At 47.9% G+C, this 20479-nt stretch overlaps 1 protein-coding gene across 3 annotated transcripts in view; it reads left to right on the forward strand.

Annotated features, from left to right (window-relative positions):
- The first annotated feature begins 16576 nt into the window (after positions 1-16576).
- The window catches only part of LOC133749904 (ubiquitin-conjugating enzyme E2 E2), a 389174-nt gene continuing 385271 nt past the window's right edge, over positions 16577-20479 (forward strand). The window contains exon 1 of one of the 3 annotated variants that reach the window (XM_062179274.1): positions 16577-16698. The gene's annotated coding sequence lies outside the window, so the exon portion shown is untranslated. Of the gene's footprint in view, positions 16699-16821; positions 16912-18040; positions 18104-20479 lie in introns of those variants that run through there. The other 2 variants (XM_062179282.1, XM_062179288.1) reach the window with 2 other exon arrangements.

The following is a 20479-nucleotide window of genomic DNA, read 5'->3' on the forward strand; positions in this document are numbered from 1 at the left end:
CCTCCAGGATAAACAGAGGAAGTGAAACTTTAAGAACTTTTGGTTTTGAACTTCAGGAAGTCCTAAAAATTCCTGAAAGCACATTTTTTTTAAAAAAGAAAGAATTGAGATGTGTTAGATTATTAAAATAAGTAGCAAAAAAAGACATGATCATCTCAATAGATGGAGGAAAAGCATTTAAAAAATTCAGCATTCATTCATTCATAATAAAAATTCTCAAACTAAGAATCGAAACTTCCCAACCTGACAAAGAACATCTATTTAAAAACCCAGAGTTGATATCATACTTAATGCTGAAAGACTGAACGTTTTCTTTCTCAGATCAGGGATCAGGCAAGGGTGAGATTAGAGAGAAAGAAGTAAAACTGTGCTTATTTGTATACACCGTGGTCCTATATAAAGATCCAAGGAAGTTTCATTAGAACTAAAAAAGGAGTTTACCAAGGATACAATATCAATATACAAAAATGAGTTGTATTTTTATATATGAACAACAAACAATCAGGGATTGAAGTTAAGGAAACAATTCCTTTACAATAACAGGGAAGAGAATAAAACACTTAGAAATCTAACAAAATAAATGCAAGATTTTTACACTGAAACTATACAACATAAATGAAAGAAATTAGAGAAGACCTAAATAAAGGGCAGAGCATTTCATATTCATGGATTTGAAGACTCAGTGTCCTGAAAATGGCTAGTGTCCTCGTGTTGATGTACAAACTCAGTGCAATCCCTATCAAAGTCCCAGGAGAGAAACCAGAAAAGAGAGCATCTCTGTTGGTTTATCCCCCAGTTATTCGGCACAAGAATACAAATGGAAGTCCCAAACACAGCATGCTCCCTTCTCTTCCTACCCACTTGCTGTGTGTCATAACAGGAGGGGTCCCAGGCTTAGGGTGTATGCACAATCACGTGTGTGTGGGGTGGGTGGGTGGGTGCACCTCTGTCCACAGGTTCCAGCTCCAGCCATTCCTTCCTTAGCTCTCTCACAAAGAGCTTGCCCCTAGCCACCCTTTCAACCTAGGACTGGGCACACTTCCCTTTCAGGAGGACAGATGCAGAAGGGTCCAAGTAGTTTCTAGAAAAAGCCCTCTCGAAGCCATTGATCAAAGGAATTCCACAACCTTGTTTACCTGGGGGCATGGTCTAGGAGCCCAGTCATGGGCTCCAGATGGGGGCATCGACTGGGCCCCGCTGATTTCTCAGCAGACAGCCAAAAAGTGTCCTCTACAGCAAAGCTTCTCACACCTTCATCAGCCAACAAAATGTTGGGGTCCCGTGAAGTGTAGGTTTGGGCGGTCTGGAGTGAGACTTGATAATCTGCTTTGCTAAAAACTATCCGCGAAAACTTGTTGCTGAGGGCAGACCACACTTTGAGTAGCAATGCTGGGAAGCCAAGGCCTAGATTAGGGGCCACATTTAACCGGCTATAATGGGAAGAAATCAGTCATGGCGTGGGAGTGATGTATGACTGAGCCTTGGCAATGGCTGAGGAGAGCCACAGCAGTGCCTGCAGAACTGCTTCGTGCAGAATTATGCTCTAACGGGCAAGTGAGACATAAATAAGGAATTCTAGAAACTATTGTCTCATGGAGAATAATTGAGATACAGACGTGGCACATAGGTGACATGGCAGAGGTGAGGATTAACTCTTTGTTGGACAAATGTTTCACAGAGGTATGTCTAAGCAGAGCATTGAAGGATGAAATTCACAGAAAACAAAGAAGGCAAAGAGATGCAAAACCAAGGGAATGATGTTAACTACAGAACATTGTATTTTGCAATGCGCCTGTGCTTTAGTCTCTTAAGAGCCTCCGGGAACTTTCCACTCCTCTGTCAAGAAGTGAAGTCCAGTTCCCTTCCCCTTGAATACAACTTGGGGAGGTGACTTATGAGGCCAGATTAGAAGAGGCTACGTGTCGTTTGTCTGGTTTTCATGGGATGATCGCTTTTGGAGCCCAGCTACCATGTTCTAAGGAAGTCAAGGAGCTCAAGAAAAGTCCTGGTGGGGAGGAAATGAGATCCCAGTTGACAGCCAACAAAGCCCTGTGATTAGCCATCTTAAAAGCTGGTCTTCCAGATCTCAGACAGCTCCAGGTGATCATGGGTAAAACAGAAATGAGCCATTTCCACCAAGCTCTGACCAAATTTAAGATTTATGTGCAAAATAAAGACTTGGTGGTGTTTAAACCACCAGCTTTTGGAGTGGTTTGTTGTGCAACAACAATACCTAATGGTAAGAGGTATGAAACAGCCTGGTGTTTTACAGTATGACACAAATAAGGCCATGGTTATGCACAACTCAGCTATTAGGGAAAAAAAAAACATAAAAATATAGGACATGTTGGGAATGTTGAATTTGTGATGTGGAGGGAAAAATGTTTAGTAAACAAACCATTAATGGTGTAAAATGTAATGAAGCTGTCTTGGGTAGTCACCCAAGCTTGAATTAATTATTACCCACGGCTCTGCCAGAACACGTTCCATATATAAATGTGAAGGTATTTACATGACAAAGTTTTCTTGCTGTAAAAAAGTAAATTCTTACTGCAAAGAAAATACTAAAAATCTGCTGCTGTGTATATTCTGCAGATAAAACCCAGCTAAACAGTTTCCCCAAAGAATCAATTTATATTACCGAGGTGGAATCATGATATAATTTCAGAAACAAATATAAGACCTACCGAATTTCTTCTATGGGCCTAAAATCCCCATATTCTTGGGACAAAAGTACCCAATACCTTTCTTTTTGCCCCAAACACACATTTCTAAGAGAACCAACCAGGAGTTTCTGGAGACATACTTCATGATTATTCTTTAAAGTTGACAATCTTATTTCCTACAGGCCTTAGGGATGACGGGTGCATGCTAATTAAAGAGGTAAAAATGTAGGAAGCAGAGAATTGACTCACCAGGGTTGTCCCCTAGGCTTCTGTTGGTCCTAACCCAATGCGTTCTTGAAAGGCAATGTGCCGCTGCTGCATGGGAATGCTATGACGCTTAGCAGTTGGGAATGGCAAGCCCCTGGGATGGGACAGTAGGTGACAAATAGCTTTCTGCTGCTCTCAGCACAGTTGATTACTCCTGGAGTATTACATTCCATTCCTGATACCATCTCCTAAGAGAAACAGACAAATCCGAGTGACCTAAATGGCAAGGGATCACAAATCAATGTTACGTGAGGGACAAATGAAGGAAAGGGAGATATTTACTTCAGGGAGTAAGCATTTTATTTATTTTTTTAGAGGTTTATTAATTAGGGGTCAGAGCTGTGGCATAGTGGGCTTAGCTTCTACTTGTGGCGCCAGATGCCATATGAGTACCGGTTTAAGGCTCATCTGCTCCACTTCCGATCCAGCTCTCTGCTATGGCCTGGGAAAGCAGTGGAAGATGGCCCAAGTCCTTGGACCCCTGCACCCACGTGGGAGACCCAGAAGAAACTCCTGGCTCTTGACTTTGGATCAGCCCAGTTCTGGCCATTGTGGCCATTTGAGGAGTGAACCAGTGGATGGATGACCTTTGTCTCTACCTCTCTCTGTCTGTAACTCTACCTTTCAAACAAATAAATAAAATCTTTTAAAAAATATTTATTAATTACTTGAAAGGCAGAGTGACAGAGAGAGGGAAAGACAGAGAGAGATCTGGCCACTGATCTGTTCCCTAAATGCCTACCAGGACAGGGCTAGGCCAAAACCAGGAGCCAGGAACTCCATCCAGGTCTCCTACATGTGTAGCAGGAACCCAAGTACTTTTGCCATCATGTGCTGCCTCCCAAGTGCATCAGCAAGGGGCTAGATGAAAAGCAGAGTAGCCAGGCCACAACCAAGCACTCCGAGAAAGGGGACGTGAGCATCCCAAGCAGGGGCAGGATAGGCTTGTCCTGAGTTAGCATTCTTAAATGATAAAAAACCTTTCCTGCAAAACGACTCTTGGCATTGTGCAAAAGCATGGAGAGCCAGTTTTTGGATGAAGAAAGTCAAAGCCATGCAGAGATGGAATCAGCTATCGGGGAGGTAGGCAGCCCCTGCCACTGGAGACATTCAAGTGAGTTTTTTGGACAGAATTCTAAATCAGCTGGTGGCTGCATCTGTGGTCCTGCAAGGTTCTTTCTATCAGGGTCAGAGCTCCGGCCTCCTTCAGAGGCCCGTATCACCACCACTAGTCATCCCCAGGTACGCCAGAAGACAGCCCATTTCCTTCTTTCCATTCCTGACTCTCAAAAGTAAGCGAATTCCCCAAAGCCTCCAAAGCCTATGAACCTCCAGGGGAAATCTGCTCTCCAACACTTGCTAAAGGGCCCCCTACAGACCAGCCCCAAACAGCACTGTGCCAGAGCCTGTCTTAGCAAAGCAGTACCAGGGAGCCAAGCCATTGTGATTGCTAGTGCACCTCCCACTTTGTCAACTCCCTCAGCATGGCAATACCTGCCTCCTCTCTTTTGTGTTATACTGCAAGTATTGTCAAAAAGATTTTGTGAGTAAGTGACTGTCAGTTCTTAGTCCTCAACTTTCTTCCCCTTGGACTTAAATAAAAAGCCTACAGGGGTTGAGCTTAAATAATCAAAAGGTAACAGATTCTACATCTTGCTTGAAATTGCTATTGCCCAGCAATTATCCCTAAGCAATTCTTCTGTGCCTCTGATCTCTTTTTCCTTTGGGTCCGTTTTTTTTAGAACTCTCCTTGCTTACTCATTTAAATATCCTGTGGCTTGAGGCCAGCACTGTGGCCTAGCAGGTAAAGCCAGCACCTGGGATCCCAGCATCCTCCTATATGGGCACCAGTTCGAGTCCTGGCTGTTCTACTTCTAGTCCAGCTCCCTGCTATTGTGCCTGGGAAAGCATCAGAGGATGGCCCAAGTGCACCACATGGAAGACTCGGAAGAAGTTTCTGGCTCCTGGCTTCCGGCTGGTCCCACTCTGGCTAATGCAGCCATTTGGGAAATGAACCAGTGAATGGAAGACCTGTGTCTCTCTGTCTTTGTAACTTTGCCTTTCAAATAAATAAATAAATATCTTTAAAAATTATCCTATGGCAGGTATTTGGCTCAGCGGTAATTATTAGGGTACCTGGATCTGCTCTAGATTCCAGTTTCTTGCTAATCTGTATCCTGGCTCAAGCAGTTTCCTGCCACCCACATGGGAGATTTGCATTCCAGCTCCTGGCTTTGGCCTTGCTCAGCCTAGACTGTTGTGTATATTTGAGGGAGTGAATAGTGGATGGGAAATCTTTCTTTCTTTGTGTGTGTGTGTGTGCCTCTCAAATGATTAAAATGGCTAAATAAAAACTAAAAAATATAAACATTTCACTCCTCTCTAAAGGCTTATTTACCACTCTCCATAAATACATGGGTACTTCAAAAAGTCTATGGAGACACAAAAAAGATGTTTTTTTGGTACAAAAAATTTAAATCCATGCAGTTTTTTCCCCATAATATTCATCTTCCATGAACTTTTTGAACACCCCGCATAGCCTAGGGTGAGATAGGTTAGACCCAGCTGTGGCCCTTGCTTCTTACCCACCCCCCCCCCACCCCGTTGTCTGCACTTGCTATCTCCACTAAAAGGTGAGTGCAGAGAAGCAGTAAAATAAAAATAAGAAGTGGAAAGATGTCTCATGGAACAGGAAGGAGAAAGCCAGATGTAGTATGAATAGCTTCATTAAAATTTTTAAGAGGATTTAAAAATTAATTTGGCATGATGCTTATACTACTACACAGTAGAACTGAAAGAAGCACTCTTGTAATTTAGCAGTGACAATGTGATTGGTCATCACTGTCACATTTCGTTGATGAAGATACAGCCTCTAGATCTCTGTGTGTGTTGGTAAAATAATTTTTATAACTCAATGATAATTATAAATTTTGAAAGTCAGACAGAGTAAATCATATGTATGGTAGATAACGATATTTACACATACACAGCATTGGTAATTGATACTCTGACTTAAAAGCAGCGTGCTGCCAGTGCCCTTTGCAAAGTCGTGCTCAAACAGAGGGCAGGCAGAACCTAGGACTATCGTCCCCTCTGCATAACAGCAGTTAGCAGCATTTGGCTCTTCCAGCTGAACCTTTGTTGCAAGTGTGTAACTCCTTAGGGATGTAGTTCTCAAAAAGATTGGAGGCGAAAAGGAATCAACTGTTTGAATTCTCACATATTCTCCAGAGCAAACGGAAGTGGCTCTTACTTGTATTTTTAAATTTTATTTATTTTTCCACTTTATTTGACAGAAAGCTAGAAAGACCTTACAGCCATTGGTTCACTCTCCCAGAGGCTCAAAACAGCCAGGACTGGGCCAGGCAGAAGTCAGGAGCCCAGATCTCCAGCCAGGTCTGCTACACGGGTGTCAGGGGCCCAAGTACTTGAGCCAACACCTATTGCTTCTCAGGGTGTGCATCAACAGGAAGCTGTATAGGAAGCAGAGGAGGCAGGCACTCTGATATGGGATGCGGTGTCCCCAAACGGTGTCTTAATAGTAAGACTATTAATAGTAAGCACACTCTAACTTTAAACTTCTGAAGAAGCAGAAGTTTGAGTCTCAGTGGTCAGGCTAATGAAGTCAAGCATAGCAGAGGCTTGAACGGGTCAACTCTTGAGCAACCAGAAGAATTGCATGCAGGATATCAGCTATCATCAAAAGCTTGAAGCTCAGCACCCAGGTTAAAGAGGAGGTGGCAAGTAAAGACATGAGTGAAGGCGGTCATCCAAGTCAGCAAGGCCAAGGCAGGCGTCAATCAGTGTTGCTGAAGGTGGCGTTGTGATGACAAAGGTGCAAGGGGAGGTTACAGCTATGGACATGCATGGTTTGGGTCCCTCTTGAAGACAGAGTGTCTCCTGTGAGCTGTGAAGGGTCCGGTTAGCTGCCAGCTGCCAGCTCCCAGTGCCGCAGGCCCCGTCTTAGCTTTTGATCCAAGGACATGAGCTTCCCAGGCAGACTGAGCAAGGATGGAAGCAGTAGGGTCTGGCGATTGCTGGCCACTGTTATGGGCAGTCGTTGCACTGGAACTCTCTGTGAGGCCGAGCTGGACTTGCTCAGAGCCACACTTCAGTCTGAGGCTCTTCCAATCCCCTCCACCTTTCGTCCCTTATCTCCTTTCACAGAGACGGAGTGCGCACTGCAGCCCAAAGGATTTTCCTGCCTGCTCCTGATCCTTTCCCCTTTATCTTTCATGTATAAGTAGATCAGTCTCTGGCACTTCTAATTTCATCTTGATACCTGCTTCCGAAAGGACCCAGGCAACAGAAGGGAGATGCCAGTGTTTGAGGATGACCTGACTAGCACCCCGCTACAAAGATAAATCGTCGGGAGCCTTCATTCTTGGCTTCTCTGCCGTTTGCTTCTGGTTTGCATGTTACTCTCAGCCCAAAAAATGGCTTTCCTTCAGTGTCCTCAGAGTAAGCCCTGGTCCACAGAAAAAAAGACACAAGACAGGCAGAACACAAAAGAGAGCAGAAAAGTCTTTATCCTCCCCCGTTTCCAAAAATGCTACACCTGCCCTGAATACATAAGTTTACTGGAAGCATTGAATTATATTCTTTAAGTTGCTAAATTGTATGGGCTGGGAATTATGTCTCAATAAAGCTGTTATTAAGAAATTGGGGGGGGGGCAGCATTGTAACACAGCAGGTAAAGCAAGCATCCCATATGGATGCTGGCTCAGGTCCCAGCTGCTCCTTTTCTGATCCAGCTCCCTGCTAACGGCCTGAGAAAAGCAGTGGAATATGGTCCAAGTTTTTGGGCTCCTATTACCTCCATGGGAGACCCTGAAGAAGCTCCTGGCTCCTGGCTTCTGTCTGGCCCAGACCCAGCTATAGTGGCCATCTGGGGAGTGAACCAGTGGATGGAAGATCTGTCTGTCCCTCCCTCTCTCTCTCCATGTAACTCTTTCAAATAAAAAAAATCTTTAAAAAAAAAAGCAAGTTGTATGCTTCTGAGATGGATGCTTGACACAGCAGTTAAGATACAAGCTGGGACTCCTGAATCCCATGTTGAACAGTCTGGTTTGAGTCCTGGTTCCACTTCCGATCCAGCTTCCTACTGCCGTGCATCCAGGGAGGCAGCAGGTGACGGCTCAAGTACTTGGGTCCCTGCCACCCAGTTGGGAGTCTTGGATGGAGCTCCTGTATCTTGGCTTTGGCCTGGCCCAGCTCTCAGTGTTGTGTGCATTGTGGGGGGTGAACCAACACATGGAAGATCTCTCTGTGTCTCTTTCTGTCTGCCTTTCAAATAAAATGAAAATAAAGAAATAACAATTTTGAAAACCAAAAGAAATTATGTACTTTGAAGTACAGAAGACAGTATTAAGGTAAACAGAGAAAACTGTTTACTGTCTGTCAGCCAACAGACCTTTTTCACTGTGGCCATATAAAAGTGATTCCACAATTTGTTCTTTTTTTTTAAAAAAAAAAAGATTTATTTTATTTATTTGAAAGACAGAGTTATAGAGGGAGGTAGAGACAGAGAGAGGTCTTCCATCTTCTGGCTCACTCCCCAGATGGCTGCAACGGCTGGAGCTGTGCTGATCCGAAGCCAGGAGCCAGGAGCTTCTTCTGGGTCTCCCACGTGGGTGCAGGAGCCCAAGGACTTGGGCCATCTTCCACTGCTATCCCAGGCCATAGCAGAGAGCTGGATCGGAAGAGGAGCAGCCGGGACTAGAACCAGCACCCATATGGGATGCTAGAGCTTCAGGCCAGGGCATTAACCCGCTGCACCACAGCACTGGCCCCCACAATTTGTTCTTTATAGAAACTACAGAGATGGTCACAGGGTTCATTACATACTAGAAATATTCATTAGCATCATTCAGATTTCCAAGAAGTAATAAAGAATTTATGTAGCACTTGAAGGTGGTTACTGATATGAATGACATGGAACAATGACACCTACCTGCTATAGTCCCAGGGATTTGGGGGAAATGGCAATTGGAAAAGCAAGTGTGCTCACTCATTTGAACAACGAGTATCAGGTTGCTTCTCTTTAAACCAACATGTACATGTGGAGACAAGTAAGGCAGGGCCTCTGCCCTGGAGGAGCTCACAGCAAAGTAGAGAACAAAAGTAGAGGCTTTTCGACAGCATGGGATGCGGGCAGACAGGCTTCTGGGACTGATCTGGGACAGTATTTGCAGAAGTGCAAATTCCAGTGAGATAATTGCACAGACTTGAGGACGACATGCCCCCCCCCCCACCTGTCAGAGCACTAGGAAGACTAGTAGCTCGCACTTCGATTGTCCTATTTTGCTTCATGAGCTATTCCAGTCGCTCACATACATGAGCTCACTTCATCTCCTCCCGTACACTGCACAAGAATTATTTATTCCAATGAGCCCCGTTTGTGGAGGAGGAATCTGAAGCAGTAAGAAGTGAAGTCACTTGTTGATGATTACGTAGCAAGGCAGAGGCAGAGCTAGGGTCGTGAATCCAGACAGCCGAATTCCAAATCATCTTTGCAGGGGTCAAGAAGGGCACAAAACAGGACAAGGCTTCTCCACCTGCTGTCTTTGTTTCCTTCTGGGGTTTCCCTAAGTTAAAAATATTTTTACTGGAGCAGCTGTTTGATACGATGGTCAAGACACCACTCGGGATACCCACATTCTGCATTAGAATGCCTGGTTCAAGTCCTGACCCCTTCCTCCCTCCCTCCCTTCCTTTTAAAAGATTTATTTATTTATTTATTTGAAAGGCAGAATTACAGAGAGAGAGGGAGAGACAGAGAGAGAAAAATTTTCCATCTACTGCTTCACTCCCCAGATGGCTGCAACAGCCAGGGCTGGGCCAGGCTGAAGTCAGGAGCTTCTTCCAGGTCTCCCACATAGGTGGCGAGGTCCCAGCTACTTGGACCATCTTCTGCTGCTTTCCCCAGGCCATTTGCAGGGAGCTGTATCAGACGTAGAGCAGCTGGGACTTGAACCAGTGCCCATATGGGATGCCGGCCTCTCAGGTGTCGCCTTTACCTGCTACACCACAACACTGGCCCTGAGGCTTTTCCACTTTGGATCCAGCTTCTTACAAATGCATATCCTGGAAGGCAGGAGGTGATGGCTCAAATGTTAGGGTCCCTGTCACCCACATAGGGGATCTGTTTGGAGTTCCAGGCTCCTGGCTTCAGCCTGGCCCAGCCCTGGTTGCTATAGATACTTTGGGGAGTGAACCAGTTAATGGAAGTTCTCTCTTTCCAATGAAATAAAAATAAAAATGTTAGTTGTACTAATAACATTATAATAGCTGTAACAGAGCAATTCTTGTCCACACAATTTCACTGCTCAACAAACCTGACTCTGATATGCCATTGTCCTTTCTGTTCTGATAGTTTTTTTCCAGAGAGGATTTTTCCTTTCTTATCCCCATGGAATCTACAGACAGTTCTGAATCCTTTCATTTTATTTTTTCCATTCCTGGGCTAGGCTCTTTTTGGAGACCCTTTGCCCATATCTCAGCACCCCCTCACTTAAGCCCCTGTGTCTTGCTGTGTTGCTGGAGAGTTGGACGCAGTAGCTGATTTGGGGACTCCTCGCCTTTCAGGAGGGACCACAGCAGCAGCATCTTGGATGTGGAGAGGACTTGCAGGGGGACCCTCATCCCTAGAGAGCCTTCAGTATTGTGCATTAATCATTTATTACTGCATGATAAATGCCTTCAAAACTTAGTGGTGGGCCGGCGCTGCGGCTCACTGGGCTAATCCTCTGCGTGCGGCACCGGTACCCCCGGTTCTAGTCCTGGCTGGGGCGCCGGTCTTGTCCCGGTTGCTCCTCTTCCAGTCCGGCTCTCTGCTGTGGCCCGGGAAGGCAGTGGAGGATGGCCCAAGTGCTTGGGCCCTGCACCTGCATAGGAGACCAGGAGGAAGCACCTGGCTCTTGGCTTCGGATCAGCACAGGACGCCGGCCGTGGCGGCCATTTGGGGGGTGAACCAACGGAAGGAAGACCTTTCTCTCTGTCTCTCTCTCTCACTGCCTAATTCTGTCAAAACAAACAAACAAACAAAAAAAACACTTAGTGGTGGAAAGCAAGCCTTTATTATTTAAAGGTTCAGGAGTGGGTGTTTCTAGCTCAGTGTTTCAGGAAGCTGCAGATAAGACGTTGAAATTCACTCTTTTATTCTCTTATGCAACAAACCTGTGTTAAACACCTGGTGGGTTATTAGTGTAGTATAGGGTCCTCAGGTCACCACTCTGGTAGAGCTTCAGTTTCCCCATATCTTGGTTGTCCTTTTTTTTTTTTTTTTTAAGAAAGACTTATTCATTTATTTGAGAGACAGAGAGAGGGAAAGACACACAGAGAGAGGTCTGATTCACAGGTTCACTCCCCAAATGGCCTCAATAGCTGGAGATGGGCCAATCTGAAGCCAGGAGTCAGGAACTTCTTCTGGGTCTCCCACGTGGGTGCAGGTGCCCAAGTACCTGGGCCATCTTCTACTGCTTTCCCAGGCCTTTAGCAGGGAGCTGAATGGAAAGTGGAGCAGCTGGGACTCGAACTGGTACCCCATGGGATGCCAGCGCCACTGGTGGAGGCTTAACCTATTGCACCACAACGCCAGTCTCTTTTTTCCTTCTTAAATCTCCAAATATTCAGGGTGAATGCAGGGTTCTTACAGCCTCCCTCAAGCCAAGCTGTATCAAAAGATGGTTGTTTTTCGTTCAGCCTCTCGGGGTCCTGATCTTTGGCAATCTGAGCTAAGGTATTTCTTTCCGGGGCTATCCAAATATTTAAGAACCCCTGACCACCTGGTGTCTAGCAAGAACGGGAGTTTCTTACACAGCAGGATTCTACCAGTGCGCTGTTTTCTGCTCAAATCCAGCCCAGTTGACCAAGAGAGGTCTTTCCTACCACCCATTGAGTGAAACTGCAAAACTAGTTGTGACTCTGCCTTCTCACAAAATTGGCAGTGACAAAGTTGTAAGAACCTTTCAGAAAAACAGTTCCATTTGCCAGTTTGGGGATGAGGGGGAGATGTATGTATATTTTAGCTCAGAAATAAGAAATGTAGGACAGGGGTTAGTGCTGTGTTGTGGTGGGTAAAGCCACCACCTGTGGCGTCGGCATCCCATGTGGGCACTGGTTCGAGTCCTGGCTACTCTATTTCCCATCTAGGCTCCCTGCTGATGCTACAGGGAAGGCAGCGGAAGATGGCCCAAGTGCTTGGGCCCCTGCACCCACGTGGGAGACCTGGGAGAAGCTCCTGGGCTCCCGGCTTTGGATGGGCCTACCTCTGGCTGTTGTGACCATTTACGGAGTGAACCATGGATGGAAGAACTTTCTCTGTTCTCCCCCTCCCTCCCTCTCTAACTCTCTCCTGGAAAATCAAATAAAAATTCAGGTTTGTAACTCTGGACTCATGGTAAAGTGTCCTGAAGCTCAGATTTCAGAGTCAAGGTTGATTTCAAACCTAAATCCACCACTACTCACTGTGTGACTATGAGCAAGGGACTTAATCCCCCTGTACCTCAGTGGTCTTATCTGTACAATGGGGTTGATGGAATGAAACCAATTTATACTGTAACCATGACCTAGTATGTGTAAAGTGCTTAGAACTTTGCCTTTGTCCAACCTAAGGACATGGTAAGTGCTAGTTATTATTGTTTAAGGGGGGGGGGAGGAAAAAGGAGGAGAAGGAAAGGGAAGAGGAGACTAAAAGAAGCAGGTGAGGGTCATGGAGAAAAACAAAGCAGAGAAGCATGAGAAGCAGCTCTGGGGGAGGGTTGGGAGGGAAGAATGTTCTAGGGACGGGAAACAGTAAGTGCAGAAGTCTTCATGCTGAGACATGCTTGCTGTGCGCTGTATTCCCAAGGCCAGTGTGGCTGGAGGGAGAAGGGGTGAAATTGCACAACCTGAGGTCAGAGGGTTGGAAGTTGCGGTCAGGTCGCACAGGGCAGGCACCCACTATAAGAACTTTGGCTGTTGCTCTAGGATGCAAATCCACTGGAATTTTAAAAACATTGATTTATTTATTTGAAAGGCAGAGTTACAGAGAAGCAGAGGCAGAGAGAGAGAGAGAGAGAGAGAGAGAGAGAGAGAGAGAGAGAGAGAGAGGTCTTCTATCCACTGGTTCACTCCCCTAATTGCCACAATGGCAGGAGTTGCGCCTATCCGAAGCCAGGAGCCGAGAGTGTCTTCCGGGTCTCCCACGTGGGTGCAGGGGCCCACGGACTTGGGCCATCTTCAACTGCTATCCCAGGCCATGGCAGAGAGCTGGATCAGAAGTGGAGCAGCCAGTATACAAGCCAGTGCCCATGAGGGATGCTGGCACTGCAGGCGGCAGCTTACCCACTAAGCCACAGCGCTGCCCCCGACTGGAATCTTTGAGGAGACAAAATCTAACCTGAATTTTAAAGGACATTGAGACTGCTCTGTGTGTGTGGTGGAAGAAGGTGGATGGAGAAGTAGAGAGACCAGTAAGAGACTTTTGTTAAGAGATGCCGGTGGATTGGGTCAGGACATTAGCAGTGGGGAGCAGGGTAGGATGGAGTGGACACGTTGGGGCTCTATTTTCAAGAGCAGAGCCAACAGAATTTTCTGGTGCATTGAATGTAGAGTGTCAGGCAGAAGGCCCAGGGGCCGGGAAGTGCTCTGAGGACAGGGATTTTTCTCTGTTATTCAATGTTATAGCCCTAGCACCTAGTGCCTGGTATTCAATATTCTGCAGATGGATGAAAGGACTAAGTCTGACTTGTACTACACCGTTTTTGGAAGTTAGCAAATAGCAAACAGCAGTTAAAACATCCACTGTTGAGGTATTGTAGCAACCAGTTTTAGCAATTAAGCCGTGAAACTTTTTCCAGTCCTTTCCACAGTGTCTAAAGTCAACATCGCAGCATTCCTGGCTCTCAGCTGCCAATGACCAAGGACTACAAAACAACTTTGAAATTTTCTGTAACAGAAGCATTCTCTTTTATAAATGTTCATTGTAAACAAATAAACAAGACATACCGAAGAACATATATAAAAGAATTGTTTAATTGGAGAAAAGCATGGGAAATGAAGATTCTGTAATGCATCCTATGAAACAGTTGAAAAACTTGAAATTTCTGAGTTCTTGAAATGCAATCAGTAAAATGAAAATAATATAGAAATGCTTCCCGAGGTACATGAATTGTGCACGCATTTTAGGCAGCCTATGAAATGCTGTATTTAGTTATTTTCTAAGTATTAGAAAGCAAACATGATGCATTTTATGGCATCATTTCCTTTTAATGTGTTGCACCATGCCTACTAATACATCGTCCCATGTGAGTGATTTAGGTGGCTATATAATTGACAATCCCAGAAAAACGCTAACGTCCGGTGCTCCAATGTCCATTTCAGAGTGTGAGTCAGAGGGCCAGTTGCCACCCCCGAGTGACACGTCCAAGTGTACACAGGAATGCACCCATCTTTGCTCAGTGGTGATTTACACGGGCTAGACGCCAGCACTCGCTTTTGGAAGATTTCAGGGATGTTAGAAACAGTCAAGGCTTGAAGAAGACATCTGAGAAAAGCAATGTTCGGTTCTAGACACAGGCACAGCTCTTGTCCTCCGGGGCCTTATTGCTCGGATTTCTTCTGGACTCAGTTCATTGCTCTGTGTGGGGCTCAAGGCGCCTGGGGATTGGGGAGTTGGGTTTTCCTCACCCATAATTAGGTAGCCGGCCAGGTGATGCTCAGGCTACCTGCAGTCTGTCCCACTTCTCGGGCGCTAACCGGGCAGGACTTCTGCACACTCCCAGCTCTGGGATCTCCACCCAGCAGAGGTGAGGCCCACCCAGCAGAGGTGAGGCGCAGTGAGCGCACTCCCAGCTCTGGGATCTCTACCCAGCAGGGGTGAGGCGCAGTGAGCACGCTCCCAGCTCTGGGATCTCAACCTAGCAGAGGTGAGGCCCACCCAGCAGAGGTGAGGCGCAGTGAGCACACTCCCAGCTCTGGGATCTCCACCCAGCAGAGGTGAGGCGCAGTGAGTGCACTCCCTGCTCTGGGATCTCCACCCAGCAGAGGTGAGGCGCAGTGAGCGCGCTCCCAGCTCTGGGATCTCCACCTAGCAGAGGTGAGGCGCAGTGAGCACGCTCCCAGCTCTGGGATCTCCACCTAGCAGAGGTGAGGTGCAGTGAGCACGCTCCCAGCTCTGGGATCTCCACCCTGCAGGGGTGAGGCGCAGTGAGCAAACTCCCAGCTCTGGGATCTCTACCCAGCAGAGGTGAGGCGCAGTGAGCACACTCCCAGCTCTGGGATCTCCACCTAGCAGAGGTGAGGCGCAGTGAGCACACTCCCAGCTCTGGGATCTCCACCCTGCAGGGGTGAGGCGCAGTGAGCGCTCTCCCAGCCCTGGGATCTCTACCCAGCAGGGGTGAGGCGCAGTGAGCGCACTCCCAGCCCTGGGATCTCCACCCAGCAGAGGTGAGGCCCACCCAGCAGGGGTGAGGCGCAGTGAGCGCACTCCCTGCTCTGGGATCCCCACCCAGCAGAGGTGAGGCGCAGTGAGCACACTCCCGGCTCTGGGATCTCCACCCAGCAGAGGTGAGGCCCACCCAGCAGAGGTGAGGCCCACCCAGCAGAGGTGAGGCGCAGTGAGCACACTCCCAGCTCTGGGATCTCCACCCAGCAGAGGTGAGGCCCAGTGAGCGCACTCCCGGCTCTGGGATCCCCACCCAGCAGAGCTGAGGCGCAGTGAGCACACTCCCAGCTCTGGGATCTCCACCCAGCAGAGGTGAGGCGCAGTGAGCGCACTCCCCGCTCTGGGATCTCCACCCAGCAGAGGTGAGGCGCAGTGAGCGCACTCCCCGCTCTGGGATCTCTACCCAGCAGAGGTGAGGCGCAGTGAGAGCGCCCAGGGAAGACCTGCTGCAGGTAGGGGTGGGAAGTCCCCCGGGAGCGCCGTTTGCTCTGTCCCAGCCGTGGGGTGAAGAGCTCCCAGCTCCCCGCCGGTGTGCGTTCCGCTCTGGGTCAGAGAACCAAAGGGCAGGAGGACCCTCGCGCCGCGGCGTCGGGTGCAGGGTCAGGCCCGGGACGCACTTCACAGGCCAGCGCCAAGTTTCCTGAGTGGGTGCGCGTGGACACCACGCGTCCAGGAGTCGGGTTTGCCATGGCACCAGGAAGCGTCCGTGCGGAAGCTCTAAGGTGAGTGCGAGGTCAAGGGCCGCAGTGGGGCCTCCCAGCCCGACTCCGGACAACCCCCGCCCCCGCCACCCCCAGCCAGCGTTCCCCTTTAAAGCGCGTGCTCGTCAAGGTCCCCGCGTCCCCTCCCGGCATCCGCGCCGGCAGCCTCGGTTTCCCCACCTCCCCCGGTCCCTGCCGTGGCTCCCCGACGCGCGGCCCCTCGCCCACCCCCGGCCGCGGCGCAGTCGGCGCACGGGACGCGGCTGTCACTTTACTTTTGCGCGCCGCCTCTCCGGCCCCGCGGGGCAGCCCGGCCGAGCGCGCGCCCGCCCCCGCCCCCTCGCGGCCGCGCGCCGGTGGAGGAGGGGCGGCGTTGGGGGGGGGGAGGAGAGAGGCGCGCGGCGCCGCACGGCCGACGTGGGGCTCGCGCTCTCGCGGTCTCTCCCGGGCGGGCGCTCGGGCACGCGCACTCGCGGGCGCGCGCGCGGACGGCCGGCTGGCGGCGGCGGCGGCGGCGGCTCCCGGAGGTGGTGGCTTCACTTTCCAGGACTCAGGCGGCCACAGCGGCGGCGGCCGCGGGTAGCAGCCTCGGAAGCCGGAGCTGGAACGGCTGCGGGCGGCGGCGGCGGCGCGGAGGGTGAGTCCGGGGCGGGCGCGAGCGCGGCGGGGACAGGCGTGGCCGGGCGGTCGGGTGCGTGGTGCGTGGGTCCGGCTGTCGGCGATCGGACGGGCGGCGGGGACCATCCCGCGGCCGGGGCCTCCGCAGCCGCTTCCCCCGTCGCGCCGCGCAGCCCTGCCCTCTCCCGGCTGCGTGTGGAGCCCGCGACCTGCGCGGACAGCCCTCCCTCAGGTACTCGCCCGGGCCCGCCGGTGCCCCCTGCCTCAGGCGCCCTCCGCGCCTCGCGGCCGCCTCAGCCGCCCTCGCGCCGCGGGTCTCCGTCCGCACCCCTTCCTTCCCTGCGCCCGGCGCCCCCGCCCGAGAGCGGGCTGCCCCCGATCCTCGCCCTTCCCACCCCTCCCCCCCCGTGCCTCTCCCCTCCCTGCCCGTCGTCTACCCCCTTCCGTTCTCAGTTCCCCATCCTTCTCCACCCTGCCGGCCCCTACCCGCTCCCAGCCGCATCCTGGAACTAAGTCTTTGCAAAAGTACAGCGTGAATGTCACGGTGGAAAGTGCCCGGCGTGATCTTTCGCTGTTTTCCCTAATTGCATAATTGCTGCACATGGTGTCTCCCCCGGCGAGTGCCAGGTCTGGCTCCGCCGCCCTTGCACCCCGGTGGCCCGCCCAGAGGAAGACCTTGGGAGGTGGATTTGTGTGTGCCCTGCTGTGGGGTGTGTGTGCTGTTGGTCTTTTGTGATGCCTGGCGCTTGTCACAGTTTGGAACCCAAGCCCATTTTTCTCTGCAGCCCCCACTGGCCTGGTTTGAAACTGGATTCCCTCTGCCCGCCCTCCCCCCCCCCCCCCAAATTCGCCCCTCTTTTTTTTTTTTTTTTTCTCTCTAAATATTTTGATCCTTTTGCCCTTTACCATTTCTAATGAAGATAAAGCGTGGCTTCAGTGTGGCTATTTTTCCCCCCACGGCCAACCAGAAACGTCCAATCCATCTTCCCTTAAGGAAATTAAGGCCGCTTTAGAAAGACATCATCCTGTGCTCCGTGGCTGTTAGAGCCATTTGCATGTTTCCAAGATTCACGAGCGTCTACTCAAATATTTTTATTTAAAAGCACAAAAGGAAGTGCTAGGACCTATTCTCAGATTATCTCAAGGTTCAGAAAAGGTTTTAAGCTTTGAGTGTTTAATCCTTGATTCTTGAGACAGTATGTTTCTGAACGTGTGATGATTCTGTCTGGACCTTGGGAATCTAAATATTTGTCTTAGACAGTTTGAATGCTCCCCTTGGCTCTTGGAGTTTCATATGTGAGCTGATGATGCTAAGGATGGAGTGTTTTCATATGTTGTACCCCATCCCATCTCCCCTAGGACAGCAGTACGTCTCCCCACCCCCATCAGGTGTTCCACTATTTCCTGCATAAATATCTTTACAGGTACGTTAAAAGCTAGGTATTGCCAGATGTTGTGTATATTCATATAGCATAAGTTATTTTACATAGTATAAAAGTTTAGAAAAATGCGTAAGAAGACAGCATGATACAGATGACAGAACCTAAGGTTTTCCTGTTAGGAAAGCTGACACGAACACTTGCTTTTGCAGTTTTGTACTATGGGATACTAATATAAGGCTTATCTGCAGAGTAATCTATTGTTGCTTTTATGTTATCAATAATATTTATAACGAAATCACTCAACATTTATGGAGCATGTGCATTTCATTCACTGTATGATGCTCATTTCCAGGACTAATTGCGACATAGAGTACATAACTAAGACAAATTCAGTGTGTTGAAGAACAGTATTTAAACTCTTAAATATAATACATGTTTTAGGAGGGTCTACCTACCTTAAAATTTCTGTTTATAAGTCAGCTTTTGTTTTGAATGTGAACTAAAAAGAGTAATGTATAGATCTCAGTCTCTTTGACAGAGCAGCTCTGTTTGTAACACTGGGATTTATGTTTATCTTTCCTCTAGATTAGATAATTGGATCAGATTAGCTATTTAGGGATTACTTTTAAATATAATTTAAAAATGCTAATTTAGAAGGTAATAGTTAAAGAGTTTTAATTTATTTTTATTCATTTGTACACTAGAGAGAAAAGACACCAATTTTATACTTACAACTAATTAAAATGATTTATAGACTACTTTTTCTTCATAAAAATCAGTTGCACCTGAGTGGTGCAAATATTTCCTTTTCCATATTTTTCCTGTAATTAGGCATTCAAAAAACAAAATCAGCTGAAATTCCCCTTTTTATATTTTAAAAAGAAATATGAAAACCATTTCTAAAGTTTCTGTGGTGATTATCAGTTGTCTTAGATGAATTTATCATTTGTAGGTTAAGATTTGGATGAAATAAAGTATCTTATAAGGTCAAAAGTAGTAACAAAATTTTTTCTTTATTGTGAAACTATAGACAGTTTTCCTCTATTTGGGCATTTTAAACGTAAGCATTTTTAATAGTTCTCTCCTTAGACTAATTTTTACTTTAGTCTTCTGATATTCTGGAGTAATTTATGAAATTTGAGTTTTAGATTATGTCAGATCATATCATTGAGTAGTCTTTAAGTCTGTAATCATAGCATTAATAGATAGTGTGTCATACACATGAATGGAACATTGAGAAGAATGTGAAGCTTTAAAACTAATATGCACAACGGAAACTCTAGGCAGAGTTTATGAAATCAGAGTTTATTAAACTGAAGCTTCAGCTTCAAGTAAGAGTCCTATTTCATTTGGGCTCCCATATATTTGTCATGTAATGGATTGCTTCTGGTTAAAGATATGTAAAATGATTTCTTACTCATTTCATGTTTCTTAAAATATTGTTGGCAACACTTTGCTATATCTGAATGCCTTTCTCTGAGAATTATTCTTACTCCCATGCACATCTGCTCTAACACGCTATTGTGTACATACTGACAGTGTTTTAAACTTCTGACATTTCAATTGAAAGATGTAAGCTGAACAAAAAAACTAATGTTAAATCCAAGAATGATAATTTAAAGTGAAGTAAAAATTTAAAAAAGCAAGAAATATGGTAGGGTTTTTAGTGCTAGATCTGAAACCTACTGATGTAAAACTTCAGTATTCTATTAGGTGACTTTAGTGTTCATAAAAGATGGCACAGCTGCGGGACTGATGCTCTGCATTTGCAGAAGAGAGGAAGGTAGTGAGACATCCCAGCAGTGCGTTTCAGAGCTACTTGGGCAGGTGTGTTTTTGTTTGGCGGAGGGAAAGGGTTCCGTTTCTTTGGAGCAGGGGTGGATGGTATCTCAGTGAAGACATTGAGTATTTTTCTCGACTCTTCACCCCTCTGTGCTTCCAGATTCTCCCACTCTGTTGTAGTGCTTTTTGCTCACCTTGTTAAAGGACTGTATTCCAAAATGACTTTGGTTTAGAAAAATCTGCAAAGGTTAGTCTTTGGGCCGGCGCTGCGGCTCAATAGGCTAATCATCCGCCTGCGGCACCAGCACCCCGGGTTCTAGTCCTGGTTGGCGTGCTGGATTCTGTCCCGGTCGCTCCTCTTCCTGTCCAGCTCTCTGCTGTGGCCCGGGAGTGCAGTGGAGGATGGCCCAAGTGTTTGGGCCCTGCACCTGCATGGGAGACCAGGAGAAGCACCTGGCTCCTGGCTTGAGATCAGCGCAGCGCGCCGGCCGCAGCGGCCACTGAGGGGTGAACCAATAGAAAAGGAAGACCTTTCTCTCTGTCCACTCTGCCTGTCAAAAAAAAAAAAAGTTAGTCTTTGGTGAAGTTGCATTTTTATCAGTGTCAACTAGCTATTCACACAGATTCAGTTAATTA

This window comes from Lepus europaeus, chromosome 2 (genome assembly GCF_033115175.1).
Source record: "Lepus europaeus isolate LE1 chromosome 2, mLepTim1.pri, whole genome shotgun sequence".
Classification (NCBI taxonomy): domain Eukaryota; kingdom Metazoa; phylum Chordata; class Mammalia; order Lagomorpha; family Leporidae; genus Lepus; species Lepus europaeus.